The sequence below is a fragment of the Rattus rattus genome, chromosome 6 (assembly GCF_011064425.1).
Source record: "Rattus rattus isolate New Zealand chromosome 6, Rrattus_CSIRO_v1, whole genome shotgun sequence".
NCBI classification, from domain to species: domain Eukaryota; kingdom Metazoa; phylum Chordata; class Mammalia; order Rodentia; family Muridae; genus Rattus; species Rattus rattus.
In genome coordinates, this window is record NC_046159.1 from 53,067,062 (window position 1) to 53,080,317 (window position 13,256).

General features: G+C 44.1%; 1 protein-coding gene and 1 non-coding gene across 10 annotated transcripts in view; one reads left to right on the forward strand and one right to left on the reverse strand.

Annotated features, from left to right (window-relative positions):
• Window positions 1–13,256, forward strand: part of Magi1 (membrane associated guanylate kinase, WW and PDZ domain containing 1) — a 609,660-nt gene that overhangs the window by 388,142 nt on the left and 208,262 nt on the right. The window lies entirely within an intron of this gene.
• On the reverse strand, window positions 12,464–12,594 carry LOC116904681. The gene has a single exon (XR_004388379.1). It is a non-coding gene; the product is annotated as a small nucleolar RNA SNORA44 (small nucleolar RNA).

Consider the following 13,256-nt stretch of genomic DNA (forward strand, 5'->3'; position numbering starts at 1 on the left):
GGCTTAGGTTCTCCGTGCACTGTGTGGGCTCTGGGGTTGAAAGTAGGCCGTTATTCCTGGCAGTGAGTATCTTTACATTTTGAGGCATCCGATCATTCTTTTCCTTAGTCCTTCTACTAACTGTGGCATTAAGTTGTCCTCCTTTTCAGACAATTATAGATGCTAAGCATGTCCACATGTATTTATTTGCCACCTGTATATCTAGTTTGATGAACTGTGTGTATAAATCCTTTATTCATTTAAAAAAATCGCGTTGTTTATAATCAAGAATTTTAAGGGAATACACAAGCTGTCAGTCAATCCTACTCATTAGTCTGTCTGATTTTTAAAATATCAAGGTGGAGGTTGGAGCAGTGGCTCACTGGTTATGAGTGCCTACTGCTCTTCCGGCACCTATGTCACACGGTTCACAACAGTCTGTAAATCCAGCTTCAGGGTGCCTAAAGCCTTCTTCTGGCCTCTATGGGCACCCATATGCACGTGTAGACATTCACCCAGACATACACACACACACACACACACACACACATATATATGTATGTATGTATGTATGTATGTATGTATGTATCATGATATGTAGGATGATGTCATACAGGTGAAGGCAGGTACAAGATAGAATGAGGCCTGCCATTGTATGAGAAGGAAGGGTGGGCGGGAGAGAGTGGAGGACACTGGAGCGAGCGAGAAGTGGCCGGGAGAACATGGAGGCGGATGTTAAGATTCCTCTCTGCACCTTTACAGGTTGTTATGAATGTTCTTAAGGAATGGATGTATGGATGTAAGGGCTTTGTATGTCTAGATGAGCAAATTGTACATTATCAATTAGATCAGTGGTCATTGTGTTGTGTGTCCTTTCATGTGGCGATTTAAGTTCAAGAGAGTGTGTGGTGGCTAGAGACATGTGTATGGTGGCAACCTGCCTGGGGAACTGGATGGGTAGAGAGATTGCTGCCAGGCTCAGAGAGAAGCCATCAGCAGTGTGATATGGGATGGAGCAAAGTGGGTGAGATGCTTTGCTGACTGAGATGAAGACATCTACCAGATGTTGGGGCACTGCAGTGCCGGATCTAGTGCGGGGTAAAAGAAACCTTTTTTTTTTTTTTTTTTTTAAATTACAATTTACAGCAACAATGATGGATTCCCTACTTTCTGCCTGATGAATGAATGGATGGATGGATGGATGGATGGATGGATGGATGGATGGATGGATGGATTTTGTTTTTTCCTAGGAGTTGAACAAACGGGGGCTTACTCTGTCTCTGGCTATACAGATGGCTTTAGCTCACCATTTTACCTCTGTGAGTCTGGTCCTTCATTTGTACAGTAGTCTGAGTGCCTAATTGCTAGTTAGTGTTAAACAGAGTGTCATGTACAGACCCTCACACAGAGTGTATACTTAGTGAGCAAGTCGGGGAGTATTACTGGCTTCTGTAAACTCTCCTGTTAGCCTGTCTGCCTTCCTTCTGACAGATCTGTGAGGTCCCTCCAGGGAAGTCCTTGCTGGGTTTTGCTTACTACTGCAGCCCAAGGGGCTGGCCAGTAACTGGTACTTGAAAGGCATGGTAAATAGTGGGCACAGAGCGTAGAGCTGTACTCCTAATGGTTACCCAGTAGGCGCCGAAGTCTTGGGTTTGTTTTACACCTCCATTTATTTTAGTGCTGGAGTCATTGATAGCTTTTAGCTAACAAATTCAGATTTAATGGTAGGGAGCCCAACAGCAAAATTTGGGGAGGTGTTGTTTGTGTAGCCCTTCTCTCTCCTTAGCAAAACCTGCTACTGGCTTGAGGCTTCCCTTTGCCTGTAATGTAACTGTGAGAAGGCTGATGATATCTTAGCTGTGCTGAATGGCGGCTCCTGCTCCTCCTCCTCTTCCTCCTCTTCTTTCTCCTCCTCTTCCTCTTCTTCCTCCTCTTCTTCTTAAGATTTGTTTTAATTTATTATATATAAGTGAACTGTAGCTGTCTTCAGACACACCAGGAATGGGCATAGGATCCCATTACAGATGGTTGTGAGCCACCATGTGGTTGCTGGGATTTGAACTCAAGACCTCTGGAAGAACAGTCAGTGCTCTTAACCACTGAGGCATTTCTCCAGCCCCCTGAATGGCACTTCTTGACCAAATCTCCAAGATTGTGGCCCATCCTTTCTTGGCTGTTTTTAGGGAGAGTGAGGGTAGTTTCACTGTGACTGGTCTAACTTTCTTGCAGCAGCAGTAAGGCCATCAAGGGTTCCTATAACCTGACCTCATTTTTAAGAAATTGCTGACTTTGGCAGGGTCCTGTCAGAGCCTCACCAAATCCAGCTCTGGCCTCCTGAAAAGCATCGTTTCAGCTGGTCTCAGCTGAGTCAGCTCTAAGTTAGAACTAGGTCATAATAGCTCATTTTATAGGCTGAGCAATGCTTCTAACCAACCTTCCATAGGGAGGGAGAAAGTTAACTTTAAGCCAGCTTGCTTCCTTGCTTGTTTTCAGAAAGTGGTTTTTGAGACCCATGGGTAAGGAAGGGAGGGATAGGGAATGTCAAGGGGTTCTGGGATGCTTTAATTATTATGTTATGTGAGCTTTACACTACCATTGCTGTGGAAATATCTTCAAAGTGAATTGCTTTTCATGCTCTGGTGAAGCACTTTCAGAAGCCAGGAGAAGCTGTAATCTCACCTTGAAGGAGAAGGAGCGACCTTTTCCTAGTGTATATAGGGTTGGAGAGACTCCTTATTGTCAATGTCTCTTCAACTCCCCTCCTTAAAATCATGCTGAGAACATCCTTCAGAAGCTCAGTTCTAGGGTAACCTAGTCTTTCTAGAAGCTGGAGAGTAGCCCAGGCATGCTGTTGCAAAGTGGTTCTTGAACTCTTCTTGCTTCCTGTTGCCTGTGTTGCTACTTCATTTTTTTTGTTACGTTTGTTTTTGTCTAGCTGTTTGAAACATTTACAGTCAACATACATTAATATGTCATTAGCAAGAAAAACCACTGTTCAAAGGAAGCTTAATGAAGCAGTTTCTCTTAGAGGTCAGGGAAACGCAAATATTATTTGCAATACAACAAATATTATTTGCCATACAACTTTATTACACATAACAGTCCATTCCCACTGTCATAGTACTTCGTATAGTAACTGCATTTCAAGACATATCTGGTTGCTGAGGCTAATGCTGTCCTAAATTAGGAGAAATTTCAAGCTCCCTTCTGCTAGTTAAAAAAGCATGACTCAGAGAATAGCAATAGAGTCCAGAAAAAGAAAGTGCTTGACATCTGTACTTACACTATCCAGGGTCAGGAAGTCCTCAGCCACATGTAACTGTTGGGGCATTTCAGGTATAGATCATGTGAATTGAGATCCGCCGACAGGTTAAGATACTGTGTGCACTGAAAAGATTGAGCGGGGGCAAATGAAGGGGAACACCTCACTATTTTTAGTCCTTAGACTGATTTGGCATTATAGTATAGCTTCAATATGCTGGGCTAGAAGAAACTAGTTGTTCGATTCATTTTCCTTGTTCAGCCTGAGCTCTTTTTTTTTTTTTTTTTTTTTTTTTTTTTGGAGGGGGGAATATGGATATGTACATTTGAATGCGAAATTGGGGTTCAATTCTGTTGTAAACATGGGTGCTGGGACCCAGCCCAAGTCTTCTGCAAGAGTTGCACACTAAGAACACTGACTGCTCTTGCAGAGTTCCTGAGTTCAAATCCCCGCAACCCCATGCTGGTTCACAGTCATTTGTAATGAGATCTGATGCCCTCTTTGGTGTGTCTGAAGACAGCTACAGTGTACTTATATATAATAAATAAATAGTTTTAAAAAAAGAGTTGCACACACTCTTACCCAGTGAGCCACCTCTCCAGCCTCCTGAATTATTTTTTGGTGTTACCTTTGTGTTTTAAAGTTCTATATGGGTCTATATTTTATCTCTATAAGAGCGAGGTATAATACTAATGTGATAACGACACTCATCGTTTCAAAATTTTAAGAGCTCAGTCGTGTCCTATGCCAGTGTTCATTTGCAGGTTGAGGTGTGTTCTTTGGACAACCTTTGCATCCTCTAAGCAAACTTTTGAGTTTGTTCAGAGGAGCTTGGTACTAAAGATAACAGAGCTCTTGCCATGGATGTCTGTCCTCGTGATGGCCTTGGTATGACGTTCAAGTGGGAGAAATGAGGTAATAAGGTCAGAGTGCAAGGGGGAATCCCAGCAGTTGCCTTGGAAATGCTTGCTCTCTTCAGCAGTTGTGTTTGACCTGGATTTCATGCTCAGAGTGCCCTGGCACTCACCTCTGTCAACCTCCGGAGCCTGCCTTTGGTGTGACGCACCTAATAGCAATTACAAGGGCTCTCACCTGCAATAAGTGCTTTTGTGGTGTGCTTACAGACACCCACTCCACTCAGCTCCCAAGAACACTGAGGAGGTTTCTGTGTATTGTCACCCACTGGGAGCCTTGGGCCTGCCCGTTAGGAAAATAACTAACCCGGGGTGAGCCTCTTCTCTATGCTGCCCCATCTTCCAATCCCCAAATCTACCATGTAGGCTCATAGATGACCTAGACAGGACCTTTATTCTTTGTCCACAGAGAGTGGGCTCTGTTACTGAATGTGTAGCTGAATACGTCTGGTGTACCTTCTAGGGTTAGCAATATTGCAATAGAAAAGCCAAACTAATTCCCGCCATGCTTGGTTTAGGGAGCAGATACCCTAGCAGAGCCTGTTGTACGGTTGTATATTTTGAGACAGTCAGTTGCGGTGAACAGCCAACCTACGGAGAACTTGGAAGTTACAGAGACCAAACCATTCATTTAGCAATCATCACTGTAATGTTGAATCCACGGGGATAAAGGCAGTGTTGGCATGCGGAGGTCCTCAGGATGCACCTTCATTCATGCAGCGTTTCCTAAACAGCTGCCATCTTCCAGATACTTTCTTACCTTCTCAATAAAGAGATGAAGGAGAGACTGTTGTTCTCTTGAGTTTTAAATATAAAAAGAAAAAAGTGGGAGGACAAAAACCAAGTCCAACAACATGGAGGGTGTCCTGTCCATGGGAGATGATTCTACTGGGAAGGTGACACAGGTGGGTGGGAGCAAGTTTGTTTTCATTCTGGAAATTGGGGTGTCGATGAGTCGTTCTGTGTTCAGTGACCAGTCAAAAGTCAAAGGTGCAGAAGCATGCCTGACTTGTTTGATGGGCAGTGGGGCTGGGCAGAGTGGGGCGAGGGGAGAGGAAGATGAAGTTGCAGACTAGGGAATCTACTCAGATAGGAACTGCAGTCTTTGTTTATTTTCTTGTTGTTGTTGTTGTTTTGGTTTCTCTATATAGGCCTTCTCTATGTAGTCCTGATTGTCCTGGAACTCTCACGTAGATGAGGCTGGACTTGAACTCGGAGCTCTACCTGCCTTTGCCTCCTCATTCCTGGGATTAGATGTATGTGCCACCAACCCTGCAATTTAAGGTTTTGTAACACAGGATTTTGAGTGCAGATCTTCTGTCATCCAGCTTACTTTTCTGTAAAAGTTTTTACCATGCAGTACAATTCTACATTGCTGATGCGCAACTCTGTAAGCTTTAAGAGTCATGCACGATCCTCGAGCCATCATCCCACCAAGATGCTGAGTCCTGACTCCCTTGTGACTTAGCATTTCAGAGGACAACTCAGGAGGCTCTGACTGGCTGACTGTAGGAGGGTGGCTGAAGTGACAGAGGTCAGTGTGTAGGTTCATACAGCTCTCGGTTGTAGGGCAGCAGATGTGGACCTGATCTCAAGGTAAAGTTTGATGGGCCATGTGAAAGAAAAGATGGCATGATTTTGTACTTTCAAGAAGGGTGGCGCTCTCATTTCAGAGCCGAGGCGGACTGTAAAGCAGAAGTATTTAATAGCTATCCAGGCAGCATTGAAGTGTATGAGTTCAGTATGAATGTGCTTTGTAGGAGAAAAAAAGGTGGAAAGGAAATTGGTGATGTTTTAGCGGGCCCTTGTCACCCTTTAGGATTCTGAGGTGCTTGATGACACCTTATGCGTGATGCGGGGGTCTTGGTTTACTTTGTCATTTGTTCTTTGGTAGAGAGAGCTCTTTTCTTCCTAGGTAGGCACATCTATAGCGTTTAGTACAACTCAAACCGTCCTACACTCTGCTTGACTTAAAAAACATGACTTGTGGTAGGGAGTCCTAGCTCATAAGGAGTCTTTTTTTAATTCCACCAAAGTTGAATTTTAGGAAGCAGCTCTGGTGTTTAACTTTGAGTCACTTGCTCACTTCTGGTACTATTAACTGACAGCGCTCGTGAGGCACCCAGAGAACCTGAGAGATGTTAGCATCAAACCCTGGTAAAATGCTACTTGCATAGGAAACGGCTGTAGTTTCTTTGTATAGCTGAATCCCTGATTAAGTCTACAGTACATTGTACATAGCTCGACTGAGAATAGCGCTCTATACTGTTCAGTGATGCAGACTTCTAGATGTGTCTCTCCTTGTTTGGGGAGTTTCATCAACAAACTTTTGTTCTCTTACAGAATTGACCCAAGAGTAGATTCAGACTTAGTCTTAGGACAGACCAGTAAATGAGACAGAAAAAGGGGTTTGCATCGAGGTAGCCAGAAGTCCTTTTGAAGCAGGTTCTTACTATATAACTTTGACTGGCTTAGAACTCTGTATGTAGAGCAGGCTGGCTTCAGACTCGTAGAGATCCTGTCTCTGCCTCCTGAGTGCAGGGAACACAGGCTTGTGCCACCACTTCTGGCCGCTAGTCATCAGAACATATGTGCTCATTATAGCTTTATAATGAAAAATACATTGATGAATAAAGATAGGCTATAAGTGACTTCATCAAGTTTTATTAGCCATTGTTTTTTTTTTCTTTTTACAGTGTTGGGAATTATACTCATGGCCTTCCAAATACTTGAGCTATATCCCATCCTTCTTTTCTTTCCTTTTTAACTGAAAAAATGTAACACCTAATGTTTTGTTCCTTGTGAATTTCAGCTGCTGTGTTTTGTTCATACTTATCTCCTTTCCCAACTCCTCCCAGATCTGCTTCCACCTCGCTACCAGCCCAACTTTGTGTTCTCTCTTGATCTCTGTTTTAAATCTGTCAAGTCAGTTATGTGGTGACCTGGGTGTGGTTCCTACTATGGAGTGTGAGCCTTACTTCAGAGGTCACAAATCAAAGAAAACTGACTACCTTTCCCAGTAGCTATCAAATGCCAATAGCTCCACAGTAGGGGGCAGGGGGATGTCCCCATTTGTTGGAGATTTGTTTGGCCTGGGTTTGCACAGGTTTTGTGTTTGCTGCCGCAGTTGCTGTGAGTTATGTGCATAAATCCTGTTGTATATAAACAAACAAAACAGCAACAAAAACCTAAACAAAAAGAAAATAAGAAAAGTAACCCCACTATTTCCTTGTAATAATACATTTGCTCCTGGCCCTTAAATTATTTCTGTCCTGGTTCCACTAAGTTCTCTGATCCTCGAGGCAGAGAGGTTCGATAATAGATGTCCCATTTGGGCTGAGCACTCTGAAGTTTCTTATTCTCTGTGCATTGACCAGTTTTAATTTTACCGTTAATCCCTCTCTTGTAAGAAGACTCTCTGGTGAGGGTTGAGGGATACACTGATTTCAGGTATAGCAATATGTCGTTAGGAGTCATTTTAATGCTATGTCCCTTTAGTGCAATAGTAATCGTAGGTTTTCTCCTGGGCTGTATGACATGTCTTGCCACAGATTCTTGGCCTTGCTCTCAGTGCTGGGCTTGTGGTGTTGTCCTTAAGTCCAATAAGAAAGTGGTTGGTTATCTTCATAACGTGTGCCACTGTGGCGCCGTTGGGCGCGTCTTCCCAGAGACGTTATTGCAGCCCCCAGGGTTCACAGCTGGGTGAGACTGAGGATTAATTTTCTTCAGAAGCAGTGGATCATTCCAAGGATAACAGCATGCCTACCTAGCAGCTTCCGGGACTGTGAAAGCCAGACTGCTTTTCTTCCAATATGGTTTTGTTGTTCTCCTTTTGTTAAGATTTTAATGAAACTATGCGCCCTTGTCCTTTCCTCATTGTTTCCATGTTTCCTCATCCCTGCTTCCTCTCAAATTTGTGTCCTTTTTTCTTTAATTATTATCAATATTGTCTAAGTTAGCGGTAGGATTGATGTGATTGAATACCATGCACAGCCTGAATAGCTTGGGCAAGAAAGGATTTATTGAGATAGAAACTCACAAAGCACCAGAACTTGGAGTCAGAAGCTGAGGCAGAGGGCATGGAGGGATGGTGCTGCCTACTGGCTGGCTCATGGGTAGCTCTGCCTGCCTGCCCGCCTGCCTGTCTGCCGCCCGCCCGCCCGCCCGCCCGCCCGCCCGCCCGCCCGCCTACCCCGCCTGCCCGTCTGCCTGTCTGCCTGTCTGCCTGTCTGCCTGTCTGTCTGCCTGCCTGCCCGCCTCCCTGCCTGCCCGCCTGCCCGCCTGCCCGTCTGCCCGTCTGCCTGTCTGCCCGTCTGCCTGTCTGCCTGCCTGCCTGCCTGCCTGCCCGCCTCCCCTGCCTGCCCGCCTGCCCGCCCGCCCGCCCCGCCCGCCCGCCCGCCCGCCCGCCTGCCTGCCTGCCTTCCTTCCTTCCTTTATTTCTTTCTTTTATTGGATATTATTTTATTTACATTTCAATGCTATCCCCTTTCCCAGTTTCCCATCCATAAACCTCCTATCCCATCCCTCCTTCCCCTTCTTCTGTGAGGGTGTTCCCCCACCCACCCATCCACTCATCCACCCACCCCTTTTCACCTTCCTGCCCTGGCATTCCCCTACACTGGGGCTTTGAGCCTTGGCATGATCAAGGGGTTCTCCTCCCACTGATACCCAACAAGGCCATCCTCTGCTACATATGCATCTGGAACCATGGGTCTGTCCATGTATAGTCTTTGAATGGTGGTTTAGTCCCTGGGAGCTCTGGTTGGTTGGCATTGTTGTTCTGATGGGGTTGAAAACCCCTTCAGCCCCTTCAATCCTTTTTCTAACTCCTCCAGTGGGGACCCTGTTCTCTGTTCAATGGTTGGCTGAAAGTGTCCGCCTCTGTATTTGTCATGCTCTGGCAGAGCCTCTCAGGAGACAGGCTCCTGTCAGCATGCACTTCTTGGCATCAGCAGTATTGTCTGGGTTTGGTGGCTGTATGTGTATAGGCTGGATCCCAGGTGGAGCAACCCCTGGATGGCCTTTCCTTCAGTCTCTGCTCCAAACTTTGCCTCCATATCCCCTCCTGTGAATATTTTTGTTTCCCCTTCTCAGAAGGACTGAAGATTCCACATTTTAGTCGTTCTTCTTGAGCTTCATGTGGTCTGTGGATTGTATCTTGGGTAATCCAAGATTTTGGGCTAATATCCACTTACCAGTGAGTACATACCATGTGTGTTTTTTTGTGATTGGGTTACCTCATTCAGAATGATATTTTCTAGTTCCATCCATTTGCCTATGAATTTTATGAGTCATTGTTTTTAATAGCTGAGTAGTACTCCATTGTGTAAATGTATACTCCACATTTTCTGTATCCATTCCTTTGTTGAGGGACATCTGGGTTCTTTCCAGCTTCTGGGTATCATAAATAAGGCTGCTATGAACATAGTGGAGCATATGTCCTCATTATATGTTGGAGCATCTTTGAGTATATGCCCAGGCAGGAGTGGTATAGCTGGGTCCTCAGGTAGTACTATGTCCAATTTTCTGAGGAACCTTCAGACTGATTTCCAGTTTGGTTGCACCAGTTTGCAATCCCACCAACAATGGAGGAGTGTTCCTCTTTCTCCACATCTGTTGTCACCTAAGTTTTTGATCTTAACCATTCTGACTGGTATGAGGTGGAATCTTAGGGTTGTTTTGATTTGCATTTCCCTGATGACTAAGGATGTTGAACATTAGGTGATTCTCAGCCATTTGATATTCCTCAGTTGAGAATTCTTTGTTTAGCTCTGTACCCCATTTTTTAATAGGGTTATTTAATTCTCTGGAGTCTAACTTCTTGAGTTCTTTGTATAGTTTGGATATTAGCCCACTATCAGATGTAGGATTGGTAAAGATCTTTTCCCAATGTGTTGGTTGCCATTTTGTCCTAATGATAGTATCCTTTGCCTTACAGAAGCTTTGCAGTTTTATGAAATCCACTTTGTCAATTCTTGATCTTAAAGCATAAGCCATTTGTGTTCTGTTCAAGAAATTTTCCCCAGTGCCTATGTGTTCGAGGTTTTCCCCCATATCTTTTCACAAATCCAGCCCTACAAAGGATAATAGATGGGAAACTCCAACACAAGGAGAGAAACTACACCCTAGAAAAAGCAAGAAAGTAATCTTCTTGCATCAAACCCAAAAATAGCCACACAAACATGATTCCACCTCTAACAACAAAAATAACAGGAAACAACAATCACTACTCCTTAATATTTCTTAATATCAGTGGACTCAATTCCCCAATAAAAAGACATAGACTAACAGACTGGATATGTAAAGAGGACCCAGCATTTTGCTGCATACAGGAAACACACCTCAGTGACAAAGACAGAAACTACCTCAGAGTATAAGGTTAGGAAACAATTTTCCAAGCAAATGGTCCCAGGAAACAAGCTGGAGTAGCAATTCTAATATCAAATAAAATCGACTTTCAACCAAAAGTTACCAAAAAAGATAAGGAAGGACACTTCATATTCATCAAAGGAAAAATTCACCAAGATGAACTCTCAATCTTGAATATCTCTGCTCCAAATGCAAGGGCACCTACATTCCTTAGCCTGCTTTCATATAGAAACCAGGACCCCACCCACAAGGAGCTGGCTCTTTCCCTAAAAATCACTAATCAAGGAGGTGCCTACAAGCTTGCTTATCGCCCAATATTATGAAAGCATTTTCTTCATTGAGGCTCTCTTCGCTCAGATGAGTTTAGCTTGTGTTAAGATAACATAAAACTATCTAGCACAGACATATATGTAAGCACAACCTCCTGAGTCTATTTAGTGTTACTTGTATGTGTGTTTCTAGGGCTGACCACTTGGTATTGGCTAACCAATTAGGGGACTCGTCCTTGAGGTGTAAGGATTTTCTCCCTCTCTCTGGAGTCATTGATTGCTTTAGGTCTTCAAATAGGAGTGAGGCCCGAAAGAGTTTCCCCATTTAATTTGGGTTATCATCTGGAGTTGGAATTGTTCAGGATTTGTTTACTAAACTCAAGGAGGGTGTGGGATGTTCAACAATAGGATCTTATCACCAACTTCTGGAGGGTAACCAAAAATCACTGACAATAACCTGTGAGGTGGGTCTTTAGGACCCTATTGGCCAATGACTCAAAAAGAATTAACCCATTCCTGTTCTTGGGTTTTTATTTGGTAGCCAGTGATTACAGGGTATGTGTACGTTCATATGTAAGTACATAAATACATACATACAAATATACATACACATATTAATTATCTTCTCCTGCAATGTTTCTATGTGGCTTTTTCAAAAGGAATTTGCTTTTACTTCTTGCTCCCCATATTTTGTCATCTACTTTTCTCTCCTATCCCCTACCCCCATGATGCCTTCTATTCCATTTTTCTCTCTTCTTCCTAACATTATATTCTATCCTCCTTTGCTTGAAAGACTTCCTGCTCCCACTTAGCCCTTTGCTAGTTTCCTAACCCGAGTGATCATTCCAAATGAAACACGCTTATCTAAAGCTTAAAAGCTAATATGCTAGATTTGAAAGAAAGCATAGCACATTCTTTGTCTTTCTTCATCTGAATTTTCTCACTAAAGACAATGGCTTCCAGTTCAGACTATCAGCCTGCAAATTTCATTTCCCCCAAGTAACACATTTCATTATCCATTCATCAGTCTGTGATGGCTATTCCTGGTTGTCAACTTGACTACATCTGGAACGAACTCCAATCCAGAATTGGAGGGCGCACCTGTGACCCAGATCTTGAGACTGGAAGACACAGGCTTCTGACCCAGATCTTTACGTGGAGATCTTGAGGCATAGTGCCTATGAAAAGCTTAACCCCAGGCATGGAAGTACATGCCTTTATTCCCAGAAAACTGAGACAAGCAGATCTCTAAATTCAAGGTCATCCTGGGACAAGGCAAGTTCCAGATCCAGGCATGGTGGTAGACACCTTTAATCTGGACCACGCCTTCTGCTGGAGGCCTATATAAGGATAACATTTAATTGGGGCTGTCTTACAGGTTCACAGGTTCGATACAGTATCATCAAGGCAGGAACATGGCAGTGTCTAGGCAGTCATGGCGCAGGAGGAGCTGAGAGTTCTTCATCTTCATCTGAAGGCTGCTAGGAGAAGACTGGCTTCCAGACAGCTAGGTCCAGGATCTTAAAACCCATCCATGCCTGTAGTAACATACCTACTCCAACAAGGCCTGACATCGAAATAGTACCACGCCCTGAGCCAAGCGTATTCAAAGTACCGCACAGTCTGTGTTTTATATCATATGTATAGGCTGCTTCCTGTTCTCCCTTTTACTTTCTAAGAAAGATACTAACAGCCACAGGTACTGTGCTGACCTGAGCTGTCAGAATGTCTCCATTTCATTCTGTGATACAGTTGGGGATCCCATGACCATAACTCAGCCAAAGCCCTTGGAAACTTGCTGTCATTTTCTTGGTTAGCGATGTCTTTACAAGTCAGACTTCATTCACCTTCCTCATCTGTTTATAATTTCTGAGGATCTAGAACCGAATGTTTTGACTGTCAGATCCTCTCTGCAAAGCAGATTTGATGAGATCGTGACTGATAGCAGGTAGAGTTCTCTCCCACTCACCATAGCAGGTACAAAGTTCACGTGTATGTCTGTCTGGGCTCCAACGGTCCAACCACTGGGCAACAGAGGTGCTGTGGCACCTTGGCAGAAGCTCTGCTGGAGGGCCCTACCTGGTGTCTTCATTACCTCAGTGCCATTGTGATACTGCGTTTTGTTAAGTCTCTGTCGGTTCATCCGGAAAATCCCTCTGGTATCCTCATAGAATCTGACACTCTGACTCCAGGACTCACACAGTAGTGGGGCTGAGCAGTACTTCAAGGCTGTTACCGTATGGCCCGTTACATTAACCCAGCTGTCCAGTCTCATTTTGCCATGGGAGGTTCAGTGCCAAGTGTGTTGACTGTCTTGTGGACTCCCAGAATGCAGCAGATTTTAGAGAGCTTGCAGAGGGGCATCTGTTCTTACTGAGAGACTCTTAGACCAGGGAGACTTCATTGTCCCCTTGTGACCAAGTTTTCATACAGGATTAATTATGCTCAATAGCATTTCTCATC